The sequence below is a fragment of the Chiloscyllium plagiosum genome, chromosome 9 (genome assembly GCF_004010195.1).
Source record: "Chiloscyllium plagiosum isolate BGI_BamShark_2017 chromosome 9, ASM401019v2, whole genome shotgun sequence".
Taxonomy (NCBI): Eukaryota; Metazoa; Chordata; class Chondrichthyes; order Orectolobiformes; family Hemiscylliidae; genus Chiloscyllium; species Chiloscyllium plagiosum.
The window spans coordinates 36,128,124-36,151,781 of record NC_057718.1 but is presented as its reverse complement, the minus strand read 5'-3'; the positions used below and the strand labels follow the sequence as shown (position 1 = coordinate 36,151,781).

At 41.3% G+C, this 23,658-nt stretch overlaps 1 long non-coding RNA gene across 1 annotated transcript in view; it reads right to left on the bottom strand.

The window, feature by feature from the left end:
• Positions 1-23,658, bottom strand: part of LOC122552776 — a 99,936-nt gene that overhangs the window by 23,396 nt on the left and 52,882 nt on the right. The window lies entirely within an intron of this gene.

The following is a 23,658-nucleotide window of genomic DNA, read 5'->3' as shown; positions in this document are numbered from 1 at the left end:
TCATTTTCAAATCCCTTCATAGTTTAGTCCCTCTCTAGTCCTGCAGCCCTACAGACTTCCAATACCACTGTACTCTCTCAGGCTTGGTTTCTTAAAGATCCTAGATTTTACCCTCACCGCCACGGACAGGTTTTCAGCTGCCTGTGGCCGAAGCTCTGGAATCCCTTCTGAAAACTATCTTTGTGCCTCTCTCTTCCCCCTCCCCCCCTTTCTTTAATCAATCTTAAAACCTAATCCTTTCCAAACATCATATCCATTGAGTGCAATCTGACAGAGATCTGAGCCATGTGGGCTGTGGTGAACAGAGTGGCACAATTGAACAAAAAGTCTAGTGAGGCTGATTTGGGGAGCATTTCTCTCCACATTTTCTGCTTTTGACAAGCAGCAAAGTGAGTGTCTCATTTGACAGCAGTGAGTTGCCATTACTTTTAATGCAGGCACGGAGGTGTCCTGAGTGAGTGAGCGATTAGGCAGCACAGAGGGCGTGCATGGTTAGTGATGTTGATGGTTGGGTTGAGTGACAGTGAATGGAGCACTTAGGCTGGATGATTAACTTTCTTCCTACACATCCTGGTTAGTTCTCCACATGGCCAAGACTGCTTTAACCTGGGATGCAACCTCACAGCAGGCAGGAACAGTCTGGTGCCAAGGCCTCCACTGCTGGTCCTGGGAGAAGAGGAAGCCCAGTGTCTGCACCAACCTCTCGAGCAGCACCTCTAGGACGGTGACTGTAGGGTATCTGCCACGCTACGACAAATGTCAGAAACCATTCAGGGCAACTCGAGACCAACAAATTGTCTGCGTGCACAACGGGCTTTTCAATATGGTGCAGGTTCAAGGGTGGCAGTGAATTCTAGGAAATCAGGAGGTGGTCTCGGAATGGTGCATGGCATGATGGGAATGGAAAATGGAATCAGACAAGAATCGCCACAATCCTTGGATAGGTAGTGATTGGGGCATTAGTAAGACAACAGCAAGAAACGTTGCAATACCTTGTGGCAGAAATCCCTCCAGAAAACTCGAAACAATTCAAGTTTAGTCAAAAAATACATAAGATTCAGCATAATATCTCTTTAAGGTTGATGGCAAACTTTCCAAAAGCAGAATACTGCAGATGCTGGAACTCTGAAATGAAAACAAAATACTCCACAAATCTGACAGTGTCTTTGGAGAGGAAGACAGTTTGTCTTACTACAGAAGCTGTGTTTCCAGCACTTTTCTGTTTGTAGTTTATTTAACAATCACTTGTAAGTAGCTTGGGGTGTTTTTATTAAGTTAACGACATTGAGTTGTTGTTATTTTTCTTGCAAACCACATCACTACTTACACCAACACTTAATAGCTATTCATTTACTAATTAACTCGCCCAGGATATTTTCATGTACCACCTTCTGCTGGTGAATGGTATATCTAGCTCTGGGGAAGTTTAGGGAAAAGAGTCACCCGCCAGGTTCATGTATATTGCAGATGCACATCAAACCTCTTCTTAAAAAAGTATTTCGCTAACAGAAGTGAGTTTCTCTTCCATTGACAGAATTAAGTGCATTTAGAAATTCAAAATGTGTTTACAACAGGAATAATCTTCAGTTTACTTCATAAACTGCATTTTTTGGTATCGTGAACAGATGTGATCTGACTCATTCATAGTTTGGTCTCAATGATATTTGTTCTTTTTAGAATTGATTGATCCACAGCAAAAGGTGATGATTCCCCTCTAAGTTAGTGCGAAGCTGTGGATTGTTGCTTAACTTAATCCATTTTTAGTACTTGGTGTAGAATTGACTGTCAGTCTTTGTATATTCATCAATTACTCTTGCAATTCCACTTCCACTTTACTGAAGCAAACATCTGTATATTTTGAACAGCTTGGCATTGATTGCAATCATTTCAGAGGACATTTTCTTTCTTGCAGTTAAAGAAGCAATACATACATATTTACACATTTAATAATGTTTTGCAAAATTCATTTTAGGTAGTCATGGAAACCTGCAAGTTCTGGAATTTGCAAATGCTCATAAGTCATGACACTGGAAGAGCAGAAAAAGTTGTATAGCTTCAACTGAAACGTTTGTCAATTAGCTTTTTCAGGGTGATTTCAGTGTGTTTGAAGGTGGGGTGGAGGGTGACATGTAAAATAAAGCAGGTGACCAACCCTCTGCTCTTACCTATGCTGCCAAGTCTTTCCTCATATTACAGGGGTGCAAATAAGGCATCAGCCAATCTCCCACCCTTGGGCATATAGAGGACCCAAGAGGTCAATTAATGACCAGTTACTGACTTCATTCCATCTCTGCCTGAATGACATGTATCTGTTTGGTGGATGACCAGTTGAGCAGGGTTCACCGCTTGTGTAAAAGCTAAAAAGGCAAAATATCTTCAATAGGTGTCCCCTGTGCTTATTGGGTCACAACACTCAAGTTGACATCCTCCAATTTCTACACACCATTGGATGCCCTCTAATGTCAAACCAACAACATCTCTTCACAGGATTAATCATGTTCTTTCTTCGAAAGAATCATCAATTTTATCAATTGGCCTGGGAAGATAAGGAAATAGAAAGAATCGTTAAAAGTACCTTAGTAGCTGAAACACTAGCTTTGGTCGAAGAAATATGCAGGAATGGTGTACTTGTCTAAAATTGTGAATAAAACTTTATATAAGGGGTGTTTTGGTGAAAAAAACCCTATAGAATGTTATGTGCTTATTGACTCCTCTGGAGCAATATTTCTTTGACAAAGGATGTCACAGAGAGAAGGGTGAGACTTAATCTTGCTTTGTGAAGGAAATGTTAGAAAGAAAAGAGTTTTACAAAATAAAAAGAGTTGGAATCAAGTCCCAAGTTGTCAGACTGTTTTACACAGAGATCTGCTTGGCCTAAGACATTGTTAGATGTCCTCAAAGATGGATGTTCTGTATTATGACAAAAACCTGGAATATTGTGTTATAAGCAAATGGATGATGATTTGTTTCTTTAATTCCTTAATTATTATTTCTACAAGTTGATTCTTTTTGAAATAGGAACAAGAAAATGGAATCTGTTATTGGTTGGTTATATTGTTATGTATGACAGAAGATTTAAAAAAGCATCTTTTATTTATTTGATTAGTTTTGGAAAGATTGTTACCAAAAGATTGAAATTAAAGAAAAAAGTGGAATTTGTTAGTGCCAGTTAATCACGTTGTTGAGTTTGTGACTGTCTTTATTTAACGTTACAAAGAAATGGGTAGTGGCTATTAATTGTCATAGCACGAATATATAGGGTAAATCTGTAACACTGTTTAGGAGATGAGACACCAAGGTGAGAGGTTGGTTATTAATGAGGTTGGTACTTGGGAAATGGTTTCAACAAATCTGGAAACTACCATATGCTGAAGGAAATGCTCAAATAAATGTTGAACCAGTAACTGGACTCTCCCAGAGGAGAAGATCAGTCTCTCAGGGTGGGCCGAGAGTTTGGTAGCTCAGATAATAGGAAACTAAATTATATTTATTACTGCCTTTATCTGAGTGAACTGTAAAGGTGACCCTGATCAACACCTTGAGAAAATCAACCAAAAAACCATCATCTATGTCTGTGGAACAATGCATCATGAAAAGCATTTAAGTAATCTGCTGAATCTTGTTATTTTCTTTTTTTTGTCCATATGGGTTTATAACAAAGACCAATTAAATTACTTTGTTTAACTTTACTCTGCTGAAGTTACTGTAATGTTAATAAATGGCTAAGTCTCTTTTTAAAATTAAAAGGCGGAAGAGCGCCTCATCTTCTGCCTAGGAACCCTCCAACCACAAGGGATGAAGTCCGATTTCTCCAGTTTCCTCATTTCCCCTCCCCCCACCTTGTCTCAGTCAAAACCCTCGAACTCAGCACCACCTTCCTGACCTGCAATCTTCTTCCTAACCTCTCCGCCCCCACCCCCACTCCGGCCTATCACCCTCACCTTAACCTCCTTCCACCTATCGCATTTCCAACGCCCCTCCCCCAAGTCCCTCCTCCCTACCTTTTATCTTAGCCTGCTTGGCACACTCTCCTCATTCCTGAAGAAGGGCTCATGCCCGAAATGTCAATTCTCCTGCTGCTTGGATGCTGCCTGACCTGCGTTTTTCCAGCAACACATTTTCAGCTCTGATCTCCAGCATCTGCAGTCCTCACTTTCTCCTTTTAAAATTACCAGCCAATATCTAGAATTGTTTATTCACGAACTCCAGGATTGGTTATTCAAAAGTCTGGTTAGGATCCATTGGGATCAATTTTGAGGTCTTTGAAGGTTTTAATTTTACTATGTTGCAAATATGGAAAGGTAGATTTGGTTTGCTAGCTGTCTCTGTGTTGTAACAAGTTGGAAGAAATTATTATGCACTTTAAAAAATACCACAAAAGATCGACAAATTCAAGTTAGTCATCTCTGGATCAATGCTAGCATTTAAGTTGCACTAAGGTGTCTTTCTCAGCCATGGGTTCACATTCAGATCTTAAAGGTGAAGAACTTGCTGGATAGATTTTTGTAGCTTTGAAAATTTTCCTTGGGAAAAGTAATTTCTCCAGCCTTCGAAGAAGAAATTAAACATTCTGTGGTAATACAAAGAGTCCTCAATGATTGCCAGATTTTGAAATGATTAAGACACTGGTTTAAGGTGTCAATACAAAGGAATTATCAAAAGCTGAATGGTGTTGAAATAACCTTTAAGAGATCTGTCTATTACAACAGAAAACAAAATCAGAACAGCACTAATGGATGAATGAAAGCCCAGAATGCCCTCAGAACAGTGAAGAGATGACTTGAAGTATTGCTTCTGCAATGAATTGCTCAAAATAGAGAGGTAGCATTTTTTTAAATCACACGTAACAAAGAGACTTGAGGTTGGAGGTGAAGATAATGATAAATTTGAAAGAAACCAAACAGATCAAAAATAGTGTTAGTCCAGTATCAGTCTATGATTCCTTTAACAATGAGAACAGATTGTGTTTGCAATTTAAAAATGTTTGGAACAGATTGGCGAAAATGTTACCTTGATTACTAAGTAGAGAGTTGTCAAATGATTAAGGAACTTAAAAGTACAACTTGCTTTAGGTTTGATGATGAAAGCACATTGGGATTACTAAAGAGAAATGCAATATAACTGGAGTAAGCTATTTTATAATTGTTGATGTCATGTTCAGTGAGCTACCTGGGATGCTGAACAAACAAACTAGGCACAAATGAAACATGAAATGGTAAAAAAGATAAAGCAGTAAATTTTAGAAAATCAGTGAATCTAGTCAGCAAATTGTGGACAGAGAGAATGTGAGAACTGCAGATGCTGGAGAGTCAGAGTCAAAAAGTGTGGCGCTGGAAAAGCACAGCAGGTCAGGCAGCATCCGAGGAGCAGGAGAGTCAACGTTTCGGGCATAAGCCCTTCATTAGGAATGAATTCCTGATCATGAGTTCCTGATGAAAGGCTTAAGCCCGAATCATTGACTCTCTTGCTCCTCGGATGCTGCCTGACCTGCTGTGCTTTTCCAGTGCCACACTTTTCAAGCAGATTGTCTCATCCCAGTAATAACATTGGATGCCTTTCATTAAAGTATGAGATAAGTATGCAATAGTATCCAGTCATAAGAATCAGAGAGAAAGAAAAAAAGATTGTCTTAGACTCATACAGTTATAGAGTCTTAAAGTTGGATTGACAATTTACTCACCTTACTTTACATTTTCTGGGTATAGAGTGAAAAAAACTTTGATTTTGAGCCCTTACTGGAGGCAATTGCAGTACTCCTCCAATGATTGAGTAACGCTACTCATCTGCTTTCAATTTGTAATCTTTCAGCAGGTTAGTTGTTCTCCAAGAATGCAGATTAAATATTAAGGCCTCAAGCAGGCATGAGCATTACATGTCCACGCCAAATGCCTCCTTGTCCTGTGAGCTAACAAGTTTCATGAGAACAAGGTACTTAAAAATGGAATCTGAAGTTCCCAACTCCCACCCACTTTCCATAGCAAGTTTTGGAAGAAAACAGCTTGCAGCTGCCAGATTCTGAACTGTAAGTGTGCCAGGGCGAGACATGTGGTGTGGAAGGGAGCCTTTTCCCTGGCAAGGTTTGGGGATGAGTTTGCATGGTGGCTTACTGGCAAAATCCTTCATTTGCATACAATTTGAAAAAGCTCCTTATTGACGCATGACATTGATCTCTTATAGAGCCCCCATATCACACCAAGCAACAGCAAAACACGAGGCTCCACTATAACGGATCTGAGGGCTCAGGAGTTGCTTTAGTAAAATTGCATTATCTTTCTAATATTACCCACAGATTATCTGCTCACGGACCTCAAACAGAAAACACCATCAGTGGAGTCATTGGGGCCTCGTTGATTCAGCAATGATCATGCAGAAAGAAACGGTGATTACAATACCATCAATAAGCCCACAAGAAATGCAACCTCCAGCAGCTAGCGCACAGCATTCAGAGTGGGAAGCAACAGCTGAATGACAAGGTCCGGAATCTACAGGCCTGCTGCCGGTTTCCACAACTGTCTAGAAACCATTGCAAGAGTTGATTAAGGTTGTCCTGCCCCATCATTACTGAACTTTGAGCCCTGCTGGAGGTGAATGTGAAATCGAAGGGCCTGGTGGCAATCTCATCTCAATGGCCATCAAAGTCATTGCTGGCCTAAGGTTTATGCTAGGGGCTGATTACAAGACAGTACTGGGGGAGGGGTGGCACCTCCCAGCTGTTGACACACAAATGCTTCCTGGCATGTTATTGATCTCTTTTGCTCCAGAACAGACCTCTTCTTATCCTCCTTCTGTGACAACAAGGGTCAAACATCCCAGGCATTGGTGTCCTCCTCTTTTCTCCTGGTACAGGGTGCTATCACCTACACCCACATGACCACAAACATGCAGTGCTCTAAACAGAAAAGCCTTTCTCTCCACAAATGTTCAAATTGTATGAGACCATTGATGCCAAGTGTAGAAGGTCTGTGTGAGGTATCCTGGACTCTGCCATCACTCCTACACTCTGGGAACTGCCTCCTTCCTGGGATCTCAGCATATACAGAGATGGCTGATGGGAGCTAAGGGCTCAAGATACCTTTTAAGAAACCCTCAGTAATGACAAGACAGCCACAGTGGGGAGACCGTAGGCCTCTTTAAGGGAATGTTTTGATGCCTGGGCTATTCCAGTGGGGTCTTTCAGTATAGGCCATCATTGTGGTATTCTGTGCCCTTCGCAACTGGAGCTGACAAAGCAGGTAAGTCCTGGATGCAGACAATATGATGGTTTGACAGCAGTCCTCTGAGAATGAATATGTGGCGTAGGATCAGAACACTCACAAGGAGGGCTGTTCAGGAGAGCAGCAAAACAAAGCAATGTATCACAGAACCTGAGAGGCTACAGTCAACCTCAGAGCCCCCTGCTTTCAAAATAAATGAGCAAGCTCAGACTTTGTTTCATTTTCCATTAATCTGGCAAGTCGCCCCTAATCAGTGCAAAGGGCATGAACAAATTTTATTTCTGTGCACCTTGTTATTCTTGCAGTCATCAACGGTTTGTGTTGCTGAATAAATGCCCTTACCCAAGTGATTGAAATCAAGGTATCTTCAGGTGGCTCCACTTTAAAGCATCCATATAATACCTGGTCATATGACCTTCAGGGAAAAGAGAGCAGTAAGACACTGCAGTAATATTGCATGCTGCTAATGTTAGGTAGCTCTTAAGGCATCAGTGAGGATCTGATATCCAAGTGTTGTGTAGTGACATCCCTAGTGATAGACACCAGGTTAACAGGAATTCTGAGGAATCACCTTTTGACCCTTTCATCATTGGTAGTTCTTCAATGTTTCAGAGGTCCATAGACTGTTAAATTGCCTTGGAGTGCTTGAACATTCTCTCTGATAGTGTTGAACCTACAAGAAGAGGTATTTTGTACAGATCTCTCTGAGAGACAGTGGACTTGTGAGCTCCACAACATCCACCTCCCAACCTTGAATGGCAATGTTCACACTTGAAAAGCTGATACATCAAACAAATTTTCTCTGTTGAGATTTGTGGAATCATCACTGATTCTGTACTGTCAGATGTGGATTGTTGCACGTAGATCAGGTCATAGAAAATGTTTAGTGTTGCCCACATTAAAGTGCAATGTCTTAGCTGCAGGCCTCAACAGCACATTTCAAGGACTCCTGATGTGAGGTTATCTGAGTTGGCAACTTGTAAGAGTTGAGTAATGCTTAAAGATTACAGTTCCATTTATGATTGGGATGTCTGAAGCGACTGCTTATCTCTAATGTGGGTGTGACTTAACCAGATCCGATAGCAAAACATATATGACAGCAGACAATGCAACAATGCAAGTGAAAATATATTAACAAAAGTAATAGGTTATTTACAATGACCTTCAATAAGTCTGCTTCCTCCCCAGCTCTCACTACATTGAAGTGCAGGTCCATCTTCTACAGCACAGGTAGAGGACAGTGCTCTTTTGTTGGGCCTCCTGACTTGGAAGGCTTGGGCCTAATGGGACTTAGGCCCACTGAGGTCTCTGCCCAGCTAAAGGTTCACCCTCTTTGGCTTGTTCTGCTGAAGGCTTTCACATCACAGTACAGGTGGAGGTGAAGGGAGCAGGTACTTCTTGAGTAAGCCAAGAAGAAGCTTCTGGTCATCCTGTTTGTTGTTCCTCCTCCCTTTGGGTGCCTGCTTGCACCAGCCTGAGAGGATGGGGAAACCAGAGTGAGATCAAAGTTCCTTGCTCCCAACTCTTACCTCGCCATTGATCCTGAGCATCCATGGCAAATGCGATGGAATGTAGGTCCATGTATATATCTGGCAGACACTTACCCATGGCAATCATCAGGCAGGCAGGCATGTGCTTGCTGAAACCAGGACAACACTGAAAACATGGGTGGGTTCCTCTGTCCTTTGTTGCAGCCTACTGCACGCCTCTGGCAATGTTGTCTGATGATAATGGGGCTATTTCTGCTCTTTCACTAAGTCATTAATGGCTGAAAGCAGGAGTACATCTGCCTGGGGCAAAGCAGGTGTCTGGTCTCCAGTAGACTTTGAGTTCCAGAGATCTGGGGTATTGCCTCGTCCAGCTTCAGCAGAGACAGGTCAGTGATGCACTCATGAGATTATTCACCCGAGTCGAAGCCAGAAACATTGCCTTCTGAGGTGAAAGCCTTTGACCTGATGCAGGGTTCTGGGGGAGGCCTTTCTGGGGTATCCTCAGATTCACTGGCTTCCTCCTCAAGGATAAAGGGGCCTCTGAGGGCCTCTTTGTGGAGATTCACTGGGGTCATGAGGAATGAGAGAAAATTTGTTGAAGAAGATGCACAAAGGTTTGTGCAGATTAAGAATGGGTTAGTGCTAGTGGTAATGGGAAAGCAGCTCAGCACCATGAAGCTGCCCATTAGTACTAGCCCATCACTACCTGAGCATTTCTGCTCATCCGCAGCTAGATCCAATACTTCCACCTCACTGGGATTGACAAAACTGAAGTCCACCATCACCCTTACTGGTCTTGAGTCTCTTAGGCGACTGACTGTGTGGAGTTTGCACGTTCTCCCCGTGTCTGCGTGGGTTTCCTCCGGGTGCTCCGGTTTCCTCCCACAGTCCAAAGATGTGCAGGTCAGGTGAATTGGCCACGCTAAATTGCCCGTAGTATTAAATAAGGGGTAAATGTAGGGGTATGGGTGGGTTTCGCTTCGGCGGGTCGGTGTGGACTTGTTGGGCCGAAGGGCCTGTTTCCACACTGTAATGTAATGTAATGTAATGTTATCCTGATTGTGGGCTGGTTTTTCCTGCAATGGGAGAAAAGGGTGTCATTAAGTATGCTAGAAAAGGATGGATTAACAGTCAGTGGCTATGCAGAAGCAGGGGAGATGGTGAGATGATCCCAGTGAATATATAGGAAGCTCAGGTGCAGAATGGGTGAATAGTTTGGGCAGATAAGCTGGGTGAGAATGAACATGGTGAATGCAATACCGAGAACTGTGGTTCAAGAGCCTTGAATAGACGTGTATACAATGGCAGATTTAGAGTGAGTGGTGGTTCCTGTGAGTGTGACGTAGCAGGGAGAATGGTAACTGACCCCTGGAGAGCACTCCTGAGATCATTGACCTTCTTTCTGCACTCTAGGACGTCACCTTTCACTCTGGTCGCAGCACTGATTTGGCCTCCCCATTAGTCAGCTGGAGAAAAGACTGCTCTCTTCTCTACTGCCCTGTTCACCAGCACCTCCTGGTCCTGTCCTCGAATTGGGGAGTGAACTTTGCTTTCTGTTGGACTCAAACACCACACTGTGAGGGATTTTATTTTTTTATATAGCTTGTAGTGTCTGAAGTGTGCAGCTAGGTTTTAATAAATGAAGTGCCAGAGATATAAATGGTGAAAGGTTTTGTATTTCCATTTTATCAGCTATGTGAATCTGCTAGAAGCATGCCCAAGATCCTAATTTTATCATGAATAAGGTGAAAAGCAGAAGATTGCACGAGAAAATTCACTGTGAGCCATGGATGCAAAGAAACTTATCCACCATCACACTTAACTGCAACATGGGAAATATTCAGGCCAATGTGTTTTTGCTTCTGAAGGATGGATTCAATCCAGATAACTGTCTGAGCTGGATTCAACCAATGCCTAAGAGACCAAAGAACAATATCATTAATTCGTGATCTGATTCTGCAGCAGCAACAACATGTAAACACTACCTTCAGCTGATAGTGGAATCAAGCCTCATATTCTGATTCATGTTTATAAACTAGAGTTTGTGGATTTCAGGGGGCACATGAGGAAAGGGCAGAGAATGAGGTCATCACATTTTGTGCACTCGCCTATTTAGAATCTTAATGGGTACCAGTAACTCTTAAAAAGAAATCTAAACTGCCAGTCGTTAACGGTATGAATTTTGCCACATTTTTAAACACTATACAAGAGTTCGGCAAAAAACAAGTTCTACTGATGCAATTTTGTAAACTCATATTCTTTAAACTAGAACATCTCAACAGAACACTCCCTATAGTGTACTTTTTCCAAAATCTTATGACGACCTTAGCTTCTCCTGGGGCAAAGCTTTTCAGAGATCACTTTGATCCTCCTCAGTCTTCCTTCTAGGCAAGAAATTTCTTTAGATTCTGTTAAACAAACTCTCCAACTCTCCTTCAGAATCTCACAATTGTGGACCTTTCTGTTCAAGAAAGGGTCTCTGTACTCTTGCATTATTATAAATCCAAATCAGAAAACACCCTTGGTTTCAGATAGCTCTTTGTTAGTGGCAGGTTGTTTCTTCTGCTTGCCTGAAATCTTCTCCAAAGCTGACGGCAATTGCCTATTTTTGTAAGAAAACATGCAGATAAACCTCAAAACTAAAGGGTACCTCCTTGCATAATTACTTGGATAGCAACATGGCATACCTACGATGTTTCCAAATAGAACTTAAAATGACTTACCTCAACTGTCCAAAACTTCACTTTATCTAAAATGAATATCGATACTTTAATACCTTCCTTTGTTTATAAAATGATGCCAATGCTTCCTTTGATATTGAGGAATTATATAAATAATATAATAAATAATATTATGATTAATAATATCGCAGCACGGTGGAACAGTGGTTAGCACTGCTGCCTAACAACGCCAGGGACACAGGTTCAATTCCCATCCTCGGGCAACTGTCTGTGTGGAGTTTGCACATTCTCCCTGTGTCTGTGTGGGTTTCCTCCGGGTGCTCCAGTTTCCTCCCACAGTCCAAAGATGTGCAGGTCAGGTGAATTGGCCATGCTAAATTGCCTGTAGTGTTAGGGGTAAATGTAGGGGAATGAGTCTGGGTGGGTTGCTCTTCGGAGGGTCGGTGTGGACTTATTGGGCTAAAGGGATTGTTTCCACACTGTCGGGAAACTAATATAAATCACTAACCGGGACAAATATAACCTCCCAGAGTCGCTGGTGGTATTGAGAAGCTAAAAGAAGACCATCTGCTGTATCGTGTTTTCACACATCCAAATCTAACTTCTTTAAGTAAACTCTGACCACTCTCTGAATTGTAATTATCTTGGGAATGTTTGCCAGCTTCCCAAACCCACTTTTTTCCCATTCCTACCTTTGCCATATTTCCATAATTTTACAAGTTTCCATATCTACATTTGTAAATACAATTTCCTAAAAGAGTTACAAATCTATAAAACATATGAATATAAATTAGATATTAGTAACATTGAATATTGATAAATATTGATTCAGTGGAGCTGCAATGATAGCTCCCACTCTGCCAATGATAATGCATGGACCAAAATGCTCCCATCAGTCCCAAATCCTGAGAATGTTTTTTTTTAACTGATCTGAATATCCTACTCATGTTTATTAGGGGCTTCATAGGCATTTGATGGAAGGAAAGAGAGGCTGGATAAGCTACAACTGTTTTCACTGGAACGTAAGAGGTTGAGACAGATTTATAAAATCATTGATTTGGTTAGATTAGGTGAATAGCAAAAGTCTTTTCCCAAGGGTTGGGGAGTTCAAACTTAGAAGGATTTTGTTTTCAGTTGAGATGAGAAAATGTGACAATGTTGTTACTTTAAAAATGTTATTTTGCCTTGGGCTTTTGTTGAAGAGAGGCTGTAAAAGCAGAGGTGCTGAACTGGTTACTTTAAAACAGCTTAAGTAAATAACTTAGGAGGCCTTTAAGTTTTAAAAAAAATGGTTGTAACAATGGAGGGGGGGGGGGGGGTAGAGGAGGCGTGTCTCATAGATCAGGCTTTATAGGGTTTTTTTAACTGTAACAGTCAGAATCTTTTTTGGCTCCCAGGAGGGTTGGAAGCTTCAGTAAATGTGATTCTTAGCTGCTACTTTCTCTGAAATCTCTCGATATTGTTTCCTCCTGGATGAGAGAAGTACATATAAGAATCTGTGCCTGCATTTACCTTTGTTGCCAAGGGGTGTATTTCTGGGGTGTTACTATATTGGAATATTTCATCAGTAATAGGTACTGTGTCTATTATTCAGTTAAATTTTCCAATGGTTAATTTATTCAAAATTCCTCTTCTTTTGTTTGTAATTTAACTACAGTGTTTAACTAAATGTGTTTTATTTAATATCAAGTAGTTTGACCTGTTGCATCACATCTAGAACATGCACTTCACAGCTACCTTTAAAACATGAAAAAGTTAGTACCTGGGCTACCTTCTTAAAATATTTTGAGGGGGTCTGGTCGGGTCCGTGACAAAAGATTTAAAAGGGACCTAAGGGACTTTATCACATGGGGGTGTTTCACATGTAGAATGAGCTGTGAAAGGAAGTGGTAAATGCAGGTACAATATTTAAAAAGCATTTAGACACGGTACATGAATTGTAAAGGTTTAGAGGGATATGGGCCAAATGTATGCAAATAGGACTAGTTTGGTTTGGGAAATCTGGCTGGCATGGACGAGTTAGACCCAGTCTGTTTCCATGTTGCTTGGCTCTGAGACTCTCCAGCTCTGTACAATGCAAACAAAGTAAAAGAGCTCGGGAAGGGACAGATAAAAAGACAACAAGTTTAATTTTAAGCTCTTGGGGGATATTTTAGGATGTAGTATTTTGGCAAAACATTTGGAATCAACTGCTTTTGGACACTACTTTTTAAAGTCTCTGATAAAGTTTTAGCAGGGTTTATGTAGCTTCCTGCTGGCATGGGTTTTGCACAGCTAGCCAAAGACACACTGGGCTAATTACTCAGAACAGACTGGAAAATCCCCCAGAAATGCCACTTGACAGAAGGAAGCTGGGTGCAGATTTGCTTCTCTAATATCTGTTCAAATGTAGCTGGCAAGAAATCCTGGAAGGACCAGATTCAGCTTTGAATCATTGAAAAGTTTCAGTAGCATGGTATTAAAATGTATTTTCTGCAGTGAATTTGCTGCTTTTCTCAACAAAGCCAAAAACTGTCTTTCACAATGTAAAACTGGGCATACTTCAGGAATTGTAGGCCATCTCCCACAATACAGTCTGAGACCATTATTCTAATTCAGGAATAGTAATTTGAACTTGGGTGATAATGTAAAATAGCTGACATTGATAAATTTGTCAGCTATTAGGCATAGGCCTGTTTTGTCTGAAAATCAACTTTAACAGAAAGAAGAGTTGCACATCTTGACTCCTATTATTTTATCCAGGTCCTTTTGCATTAATTTGCAGATGTTTCGCATAATTGTCTTCCCTTGATTAACAAATTCGCTTTTGATTGGCATCGGGTGACAACGAATGTTTAAAACCAGCTGTCGTGTTTAGTCAATACTACCAATCCATTTTATCACCTCTCAATTTATAGCTGTGATGAGAAATGAAATAATTGATTGTGAATGACAGCAACAGACTGGTCAAAGGAATTAAAATGTATGTGGTGTTTGAAAACCAATGTAGGGAAGAAGTATCAACTACTTAGGATAGAACAATGTGTGTTATGATGAGAGTGGTGGCAGAATCGCACAACAAATCCAGTGAGGCCGACCTCAATGTTGGGGAACAGCTTGTGGCATTTTTTATGCAAGTTTCATTCATTGAGGCACGATTGTCACAGGGCAGCAGTGAGTTGAGATTAGGGGAATCATTGTTTATTAACCACATTATTAACTGCACACTTTACCTCATGAAAACACAATGTCCCATCTTATCAACTGAGCAAACTAGAATTCTCGACATGGCAATCAGAGTGGGTACCTGGCAGCTTCAGCTCACTGCAATCAGCCTCCGTGTTGGTCACCACACAACAATATAGAACAATACAATGCAGAACAGGCCCTTTGACCCTCGATATTCGTGACTGAATACTGATGGGAAATATTCGTTTAGCACCTCTCCAATCTCCTCAGGGTCCACACACAACTTCCCACTTCTGTCTGTGACTTGCCCTATTCTTACCCTAGTCATCCTTTTATTCCTCACATACCTGTAGAAAGCTTTAGGGTTCTTCTTTATTCGACCTGCTAAAGACTGCTCATGTCATAGAGATGTACAGCATGGAAATAGACCCTTTGGTCCAACCCGTTCATGCTGACCAGATATCCCAATCTAATCTAGTCCCACCTGCCACCTCTCTTTCAATCCTTCCTAGTTAATCTGTAACTCTCCATTGCCTCACCTGAACAATCTTGTCTCATCGTCACGTAAGCCTCCTTCTTCTGCTTAATAAGAGATCCAACTTCTGTAGTAAACCACGGTTCCCTTACCTTATCACTTCCTCCCTGCCTGGCAGGGACATACCTATCAAGGACGTGCAATATCTATTCCTTAAACCAGCTCCACATTTCAATTGTCCCCAACCTGTGGGCGGCATGGTGGCTCAGTGGTTAACATTGCTGCCTCACAGAGCCAGGGACCAAGGTTCAATTCCAGCCTTGGGTGACTGTCTGTGTGGAGTTTGCATATTCTGCCCGTGTCTATGTGGGTTTCCTCCAGGTGCTCTGGTTTCCTCCCAGTCCAAAGATGTGCAGGTCAGGTGAATTGGCCATTCTAAATTGCCCGGAGAGTTAGGTGCATTAGTCAGAGGGAAATGTGTCTTGGTGGGTTACTCTTTGGAGGGTTGGTGTGGACTTGTTGGGCCGAAGGGCCTTTTTCTAACCCCCTGCATTTTTCTACCCCATTCTGTGTTTTCTAAGTCTTGCCTAATCGCATTATAATTGTCCTTGCCCCATCGACAACTCTTGTCCTGTGGCATGTACCTATCCCTTTCCATCGCTAAACTAAATGTAACTGAATTATGGTCACTCTGTCCAAAGTGCTCACCTACAACTAAAGCAAACACCTGTCCTGGTTCATCACCAAGCACCAGATCCAGTGTGGCCTTCCCTCTTGTTGGACCTTCAACATGCTGTGTCAGGAAATCCTCCTGCACACATATCTTGCAGTGACAACCGAATCAACCCAGTATCCAATATTAATCAAGTTCTCAGGATCTTCATACCACATAGGAAGCACAGACTGTGGTCATTGGTGAAAAGCACTGAAAGGCTTTTTGTATACACGGCCAAGCACCCAGCTCATGGATTGGACCAAGCTCTATCTCATGGCTGCTCATCTCCTTTCTTAGCACTCGCTCGCTTGGCACCTATCTGCATGGTTGCAGCATCTACACTTTGGCTTGCTGTTCCAATTACTGCAGTCCAACAAGCAGTCAGCTTGGCTTGCTGGTCAGCAGTGTTCAGTCAAGAGGGTATCACTCATCAAACTCATACCTACACTCTCACAGTGAGTAAGGTAAGGGGTTATTTTATGTTTTACTAAGATCTGTCCCTTGATTGATTTTTTAATAGAAAAGATAGTTATTAAGTTATCCTCGGAAGGTTTTTTGAGCAGTAAGACTGTGCTAACACTACGTTTTTGAACAAAGTCTGTTGTGCTTGTTTTTAAGTATTTTCTGGATCTGAAGATTGGTAAAGGAGCAGGTGGTTTTTATAAAGTGATGTACTCTTCTTATCAAATGTGGGAGATCAGGAAGCATTTTGATGTTCTTGAAGACTTTGCCTGCAGGAAGTGTGTTTGGTTGCAAATCCTATCAGATCTGTTGGAGTAGCAGTTAGAGGCAATAAGGAATTTATAGGAGCCATGGAGTGTGATGGATGACAGTTTAAAAGGGCCCTGAGGGGCAACTTTTTCATGCAGAGTGTGGTGCTTGTATGGAATGAGCTGCCTGAAGAGGTCATGGAAGTGGGTACAATTACAACATTTAAAATGCATCTGGATGGGTATATAAATTAGAAGGGTTTAGAGGGATGTGGCCCAAATGCTGGCAAGTGGGACTAGATGAGTTTAAGATATCTGGTTGACATGGACAAATTGGACCTAAGGGTCTGTTTCCGTGCTGTATACCTCTATGATTCTATGTGCCAGCAGCTTACCTGGCAAGTACAATGCATGTCCAGTAAGCAAGTCTCACTGTCTCAAGAGGGTAGTCCTTACTGAAGTCTATGGAAGCACCCCATGTTTCAGGAGGGGTGGGTGTGTCTTGGCATCGTATTTGTCAAGGGCAGCCTCTGATATCAGTCAGGACCAGGAGATTGGCCACAGTCAGGCAGCCAGTCATGGAGATCTTGGTCAGAGGTCCTGTCTCTTCAGACCAAGGAGTAGGTCCTGGTCAGCCCTGTGTCTCCATAGGGTCCAGTCTGGTTTGGGGGTACAGGGGCAAATAGTGAGTTATCCTGGGAGTGGCATGCAGTAAGATGGGGCTAGAATAACATGACAGGGCACCATAGAGACAGGGTAGGTAGTTAATGAGGTGTGTTTGGTTAACTACGTTAAGTAACCTTGTTCGGCCTTGCAGCAAGAAACCTTCTGTGAAACTTGACAAAACTAATGAAGGGCTTATGCCCGAAACATCGATTCTCCTGTTCCCTGGATGCTGCCTGACCTGCTGCGCTTTTCCAGCAACACATTTTCAAAACTAACGAATAGCCAAAAAAAGTAAGATTCAGCCCTAAAGGTCTGTTTACATTATTGTACAAAACGTCTGGCCATAAGCCAGCTTTTCTAACCAGGCAGCTGGAGAAACATCTAATGATGGTATTTAGTGCCAATTAAAGTTGCACTTTAATTCCAAACCAATAAATGGTAGTAACTTTTTGAAGCACAGAGTTTTTAAGATAATAATGGATTAGACATAGTGAATAGGTTTCCACTTGTGGGTGAATTCAAAACTAAATTAAATAAATATAAAGGACAGTGACTAACATAGAATTCAAGAGAAACATCTTTACACAGAGTGGTGAGGTTGTGAAATTGCCATGGAATGGTTATGGTGAGTTGCATTGATGCATTAGGGGAAGCTCAAAACAACTGTGCGAGCAAACAATCTAGTAGAGTGTTTTCATGGACTGACATACAGTCATAGAGATGTACAGCACAGAAACAGACCCAACAGTCCAACTCGTCCATGCTGACCAGATATCCCAACCTAATCTAGTCCCATTTGTCAGAACTTGGCCCATATCCCTCTAAACCCTTCCTATTCATATACACATCCAGATGTCTTTTAACTGTTGTAATTGTACCAGACTCCACCACTTCCTCTGGCATCTCATTCCATACATGCACCATTCTCTGCATGAAAAGGTTGCTCCTTAGATCCCATTTAAAATTTTCACCTCTCACCCTAACCTATGCCCTCTAGTTCTGGACGCCCCCACACCAAGGAAAAGACCCTGTCTGTATACCCTATCCATACCCCTCGTGATTTTATAAATATCTATAGGGTCACCCTTCAGTCTCTGACGGTCCAGGGAAACCAGCCCCAGCCTATTCAGGCTGTCGCAATAGCTCAAACCCTCCAACCCCGGCAACATGAAGTAGGATGTGAGAAAGCTCACAGAGTATAAACACCAGCATAGACTGTTTGGGCCCAATGGCCTGTTTTCATGTAATACATTATATGTAAAAAAGAAACATTTGGATTTCTCATGAGAACACATGCACTTAATGAATACAAACTTTATTCATTCTTTAAGTTTAGAGAGATGATAATTTATTCTTTAGAAGCATATGCTTTCTTGGCTCAGATGATGACAATTGTGCATTGCCCTACCATTGGCCACATAAATTATGTAGAAACAAATAAAGCATTTTAATACATGATGCACTTTTTAAGCAAAATCAAATTTCACAACCATTTAGTCAGCTAGAAAGATTTATAGCATGCTTTAGCCATCTCCAATTATTTTACTGATTTTAATTTGACACAGCAATATATCAAAAAGTTGGCTTTAGAAATTCAGAAAATAAGGTCTGGAAATGAAGTATTCTTATAGTGAAAAACGTTATTAACTTGTACAAACTACATTATCCATTCAAAAGATCACATCTTCAGTCAAAGTACTGCATCAAAGAGAAATTATAAATTTTCTACATCAGAACATCAAATTATGAAAGTAATTAACACAAAGTTGACTGCTTAATTAATTACCATTTATCTGCTATGAAAATGTAAGTCAGCTCCACATCGAAGAAGTAAATTATCAATTACCAAAAATAAAGTTAGATGTATGAAGGGGAACTGCTTACACAATCGAGAGGATACAGATAATTGGCTTGTGCAAAATTAGAATATGAAAACAAAGGAACATGATGTAATTTTTATTTGGTAATTTAATAAATGTATAACATTAGATTTTGATGGAAGAGGTCAGACTCAATGGAAGGTATATCCCATATCTGTGGGCCCCTACATTTATGGGGAGTCTCATTAAAACTATTATAGAACATAGAACATAGAACAGTACAGCACAGAACAGGCCCTTCAGCCCATGATGTTGTGCCAACCATTGATCCTCATGCAAGGTAAACCTAACATATGAACCCTCAAATTTCTGTGACTATATGCTTGTCCAGCAGTCTCTTAAATATCCCCAATGACCTCGTTTCCAAAACTGCTGCTGGCAATGCATTCCATGCTCTCACAACTCTCTGCGTAAAGAACCCACTTCTGACATCCCCTCTATACTTACCGCCAAACAGCTTAAAACTATGACCCCTCGTGTTAGCCATTTCTGCCCTGGGAAAAAGTCTCTGGATATTAACTCTATCTATGCCTCTCATTATCTTATACACCTCAAATTAGATCCTCTCTCTTCCCTCTTTTTTTCCAATAAGAAAAGTCCGAGCTCAGTCAACCTCTCTTCGTAAGATAAGCCCTCCATTCCAGGCAGCATTCTGGTTCGTAAGATAAGCCCTCCATTCCAGGCAGCATTCTGGTAAACCTCCTCTGAACCCACTCCATAGCATCCACATCTTTCCTATAATAGGGCGAACAGAACTGGACACAGTATTCCAAGTGTGGTCTAACCAAAGTTTTATAGAGCTGCAACAAGCTCTCACGGCTCTTAAACTCAATCCCCCAGTTAATGAAAGCCAAAACACCATATGCTTTCTTAACAACCCTGTCCACTTGGGTGGCAATTTTAAGGGATCTATGTACCTACACACCAAGACCCCGCTGTTTCTCCACATCGCCAAGAATCCTGTCTTTAATCCTGTACTCAACTTTCAAGTTCGACCTTCCGAAATGCATCACTTCGCATTTATCCAGATTGAACTCCACCTGCCACCTCTCAGCCCATCTCTGCATCCTGTCAATGTCCCGCTGCAGCCTACAACAGTCCTCTATACTGTCAATGACACCTCCAATCTTTGTGTCATCAGCAAACTTGCTAACCCATCCTTCAATCTTCTCATCCATGTCATTAATAAAAATTACAAAGAGTAGAGGCCCAAGAACAGAGCCCTGTGGAACACCACTCACCTCCAGGCAGAATACTTTCCTTCCACTACCACTCGCTGTCTTCTGTCGACCAGCCAATTCTGTATCCAGACAGCTAAATTTCCCTGTATTCCATTCCTCCTGACCTTCTGAACGAGCCTACCATGGGGAACCTTATCAAATGCCTTGCTGAAGTCCATATACACCACATCCATTGCTCGACCCTCATCAACATGTCTAGTAACATCCTCAAAGAACTCAATAAGATTTGTGAGGCATGACCTGCCCCTCACAAAGCCGTGCTGACTGCATTTAATCAAGCCATGCTCTTCCAGATGGTCATAAACCCTATCCCTCAGAATCCTTTCTAACACCTTGCAAATGACAGATGTGAGACTGACTGGTCTGTAATTGCCGGGGATTTCCTTATTTCCTTTCTTGAAGAGACTAATTACATTTGCCTCCCTCTAGTCCTCAGGTACGACTCCTGGTGGAGTCCCAGTGGAGAGCGAGGATGCAAAGATCTTCGCAAGCGGCGAAGGAATCACATTTCTCGCTTCCCAAAGCAGCCGAGGACAAATCTGGTCTGGCCCTGGCGACTTGTCAATCTTAATGTTTGTCAAAATTTTCAGCACATCAGCTTCCTCAATCTCCATCCGTTCCAGCTGCTTACCTGATCCTCAATGGTTTCATTCACAACAAGGTCCTTTTCTTTAGTAAAGACAGAAGCAAAAAACTCATTTAGCGCTTCCCCTACCAGCTCCGACTCTATACACAAGTTTCTTATGCTATCCCTGACCGGCCCTACTCTTTCTTTGATCATTCTCTTATTCCTCACATACGTGTAAAATGCCTTTGGAAGTAAAAGTACACCAGAATATTTTATCAAGCCCGCCTTCAATGCATGAGAATCATGGGGCTTTGAGAAGCCTTGGGTCTCATGCAGTAAGTCCTTAGATGTGCTGTTTCAGGGTTCTTTACGAACAGGAGTCAATAATGTTGCAGTTAGCAGCAGCGTCAGGGCAAGAAATATTGGCTGGCTATCCATTTTCATTTTCAGTATCTCTGTTGAGAGTGAACATGTAAAGATATTAATTGAAAATGGATAAGGCTTGCCTACGGTGCATCCATGATTCTTTTCTCAGGTTCAAAATTTATTGTAGCCAACAAATAATTTGAGGTTAGACAGTACTATAGTGATAATGTCACTGGACTAGCAATCTGGAGTCCCAGGCTAAGCATCTAAAGATGTAGGTTTAAATCCTACAATAGTAATTTGAAGTCCAATTACAAAAATCTGGAACAGAAAATTAGTCTCAGTGATTATGAGCATGATTACCATCTGAGATCTGGACAATCAGGGTGAATTTTCTGAATGGATAGGCATGCCAGAATAGGGAATTCAAAGCCAAATCAGGCCCAGGCATCAAAGAGAAGAAAGATGGAATTAAGAGGGAGAGAAAAAGAAACAAGATGGTTAGAAAAGGTTTTCTTTGAAATGTTCTTTATTTTTCATCCAGAAAAAAATATTTGAAGAGTTGAAACTCCATGTTTATAATTATTAATTTACAGGGAGGTCTTCTGCCATAATTAAGATTAATCACATTAACGAAAACTCTATTTGGACTGAAATAGAGAAACCTTCATTTTCTGTGTCAAGCTTAATTTGTGTCTACTATGCAAGTACAGCAATTTCACACTGTTCAATGCATGAGGATGACAGAAAGATCTGTCTTCTTATAGTTCATGCAAAGGGGTGCATCTCAGACAGCAATATCCACACTTTCAAATTAAGCACACAACTCTCCTCACTTGAAATTGCTGTGTAATCCCCATCATTGTAATTCCCTCTAGCCTTACAACTCCCTAACATCCATATGCTCCAATTATTCTGGCAACTTGTGAATTCCCAGCTTTAAATACCCTAACATTGGGAGTCATTCCTTTGTTGCCTAAGTAATAAGCTCTGTTATATATCACCAAACATGACTATCTCTGAACCTCTCTCTCCTCCATAAAGATAGATTTTGAAATGTGAAAACTTACTCTTTATGGTCATCTACTTTAATATTTCTTTGTGATTTTGTAATTTGTTTGATAATGATTGTAAAATATTTTGGCTTGTTTCATCAAGTTCAAGGTGCTATAAAATAACAAGTTATTATTTGTACAAATAATAATGAGGCAAATGTGTTAGCTTCCATATTATTCTGAAGGCAAATTCTAGCTCCATGTCTCAGGCATTATTAATAGCTTCATGAGTATAATGCCATAAACAGTCAAGGAAAGATAAATTACTAATAATTTTAGAGCTATGGAAAGAAAGGAAGTAAATATGGAAGTAGCATCTGTGCAAATTGTGGTAAGGCAACATAAGGAATGAATATCATGGATTACAAAACTAAAACTGGGTCTGTCACCTTTGTCCTGATAATAGTCTCAACTCCCTAATCTCTAGAACTATCTTCAACTTTTATTGTTATACTAATTTAATGGGACAAATGGCTTAAGTTGTATATAATTCAATAGCAATAGGAAAACAAATTTCATGAAGTTTGACAATTAAAAAAAATTCAAGGTGGTGCAGACATCTATTATTTGGTGATACCCTTATTTATCTTTTTTCTCCTCCTTCTCCTGCTTCCTTTTCTCCTGTCTTGAAGAACTCAATGAGAAATGAGGTCACGAGGCTACACTTAATTCTATTCTCACCAGACTTCCATAAAGGAGAAATCTGACTGGAGAGTGGCGAATGTTGTGCCCCTGTTCAAAAAAGGGAATAGGGATAACCCCGGGAATTACAGGCCAGTTAGTCTTACTTCGGTGGAAGGTAAAGTATTGGAAAGGGTACTGAGGGATAGGATTTATGAGTATCTGGAAAGACACTGCTTGATTAGGGACAGCCAGCACGGATTTGTGAAGGGTAGGTCTTGCCTTACAAGTCTGATTGAATTCTTTGAGAAGGTGACCAAGCATGTGGATGAGAATAGAGCAGTGGATGTAGTATACATGGATTTTAGTAAGGCATTTGATCAAATGGTAGGCTTATGCGGAAAGTCAGGAAGCATGGGATAGAGGGAAATTTGGCCAATTGGATAGAAAACTGGCTAACCGGTCGAAGTCAGAGAGTGGTGGTAGATGGTAAATATTCAGCCTGGAGCCCAGTTGCAAGTGGAGTTCCGCAGGGATCAGTTCTGGGTCCTCTGCTGTTCGTAATGTTTATTAATGACTTAGATGAGGGAGTCGAAGGATGGGTCAGTAAATTTGCAGATGATACGAAGATAGGTGGAGTTGTGGACAGTGAGGAGGGCTGTTGTCGGCTGCAGAGGGACTTAGATATGATGCAGAGCTGGGCTGAGGAGTGGCAGATGGAGTTCAACCCTGCCAAGTGTGAGGTTGTCCATTTTGGAAGAACAAATAAGAATGCGGAATACAGGGTTAACGGTAGGATTCTTAGTGA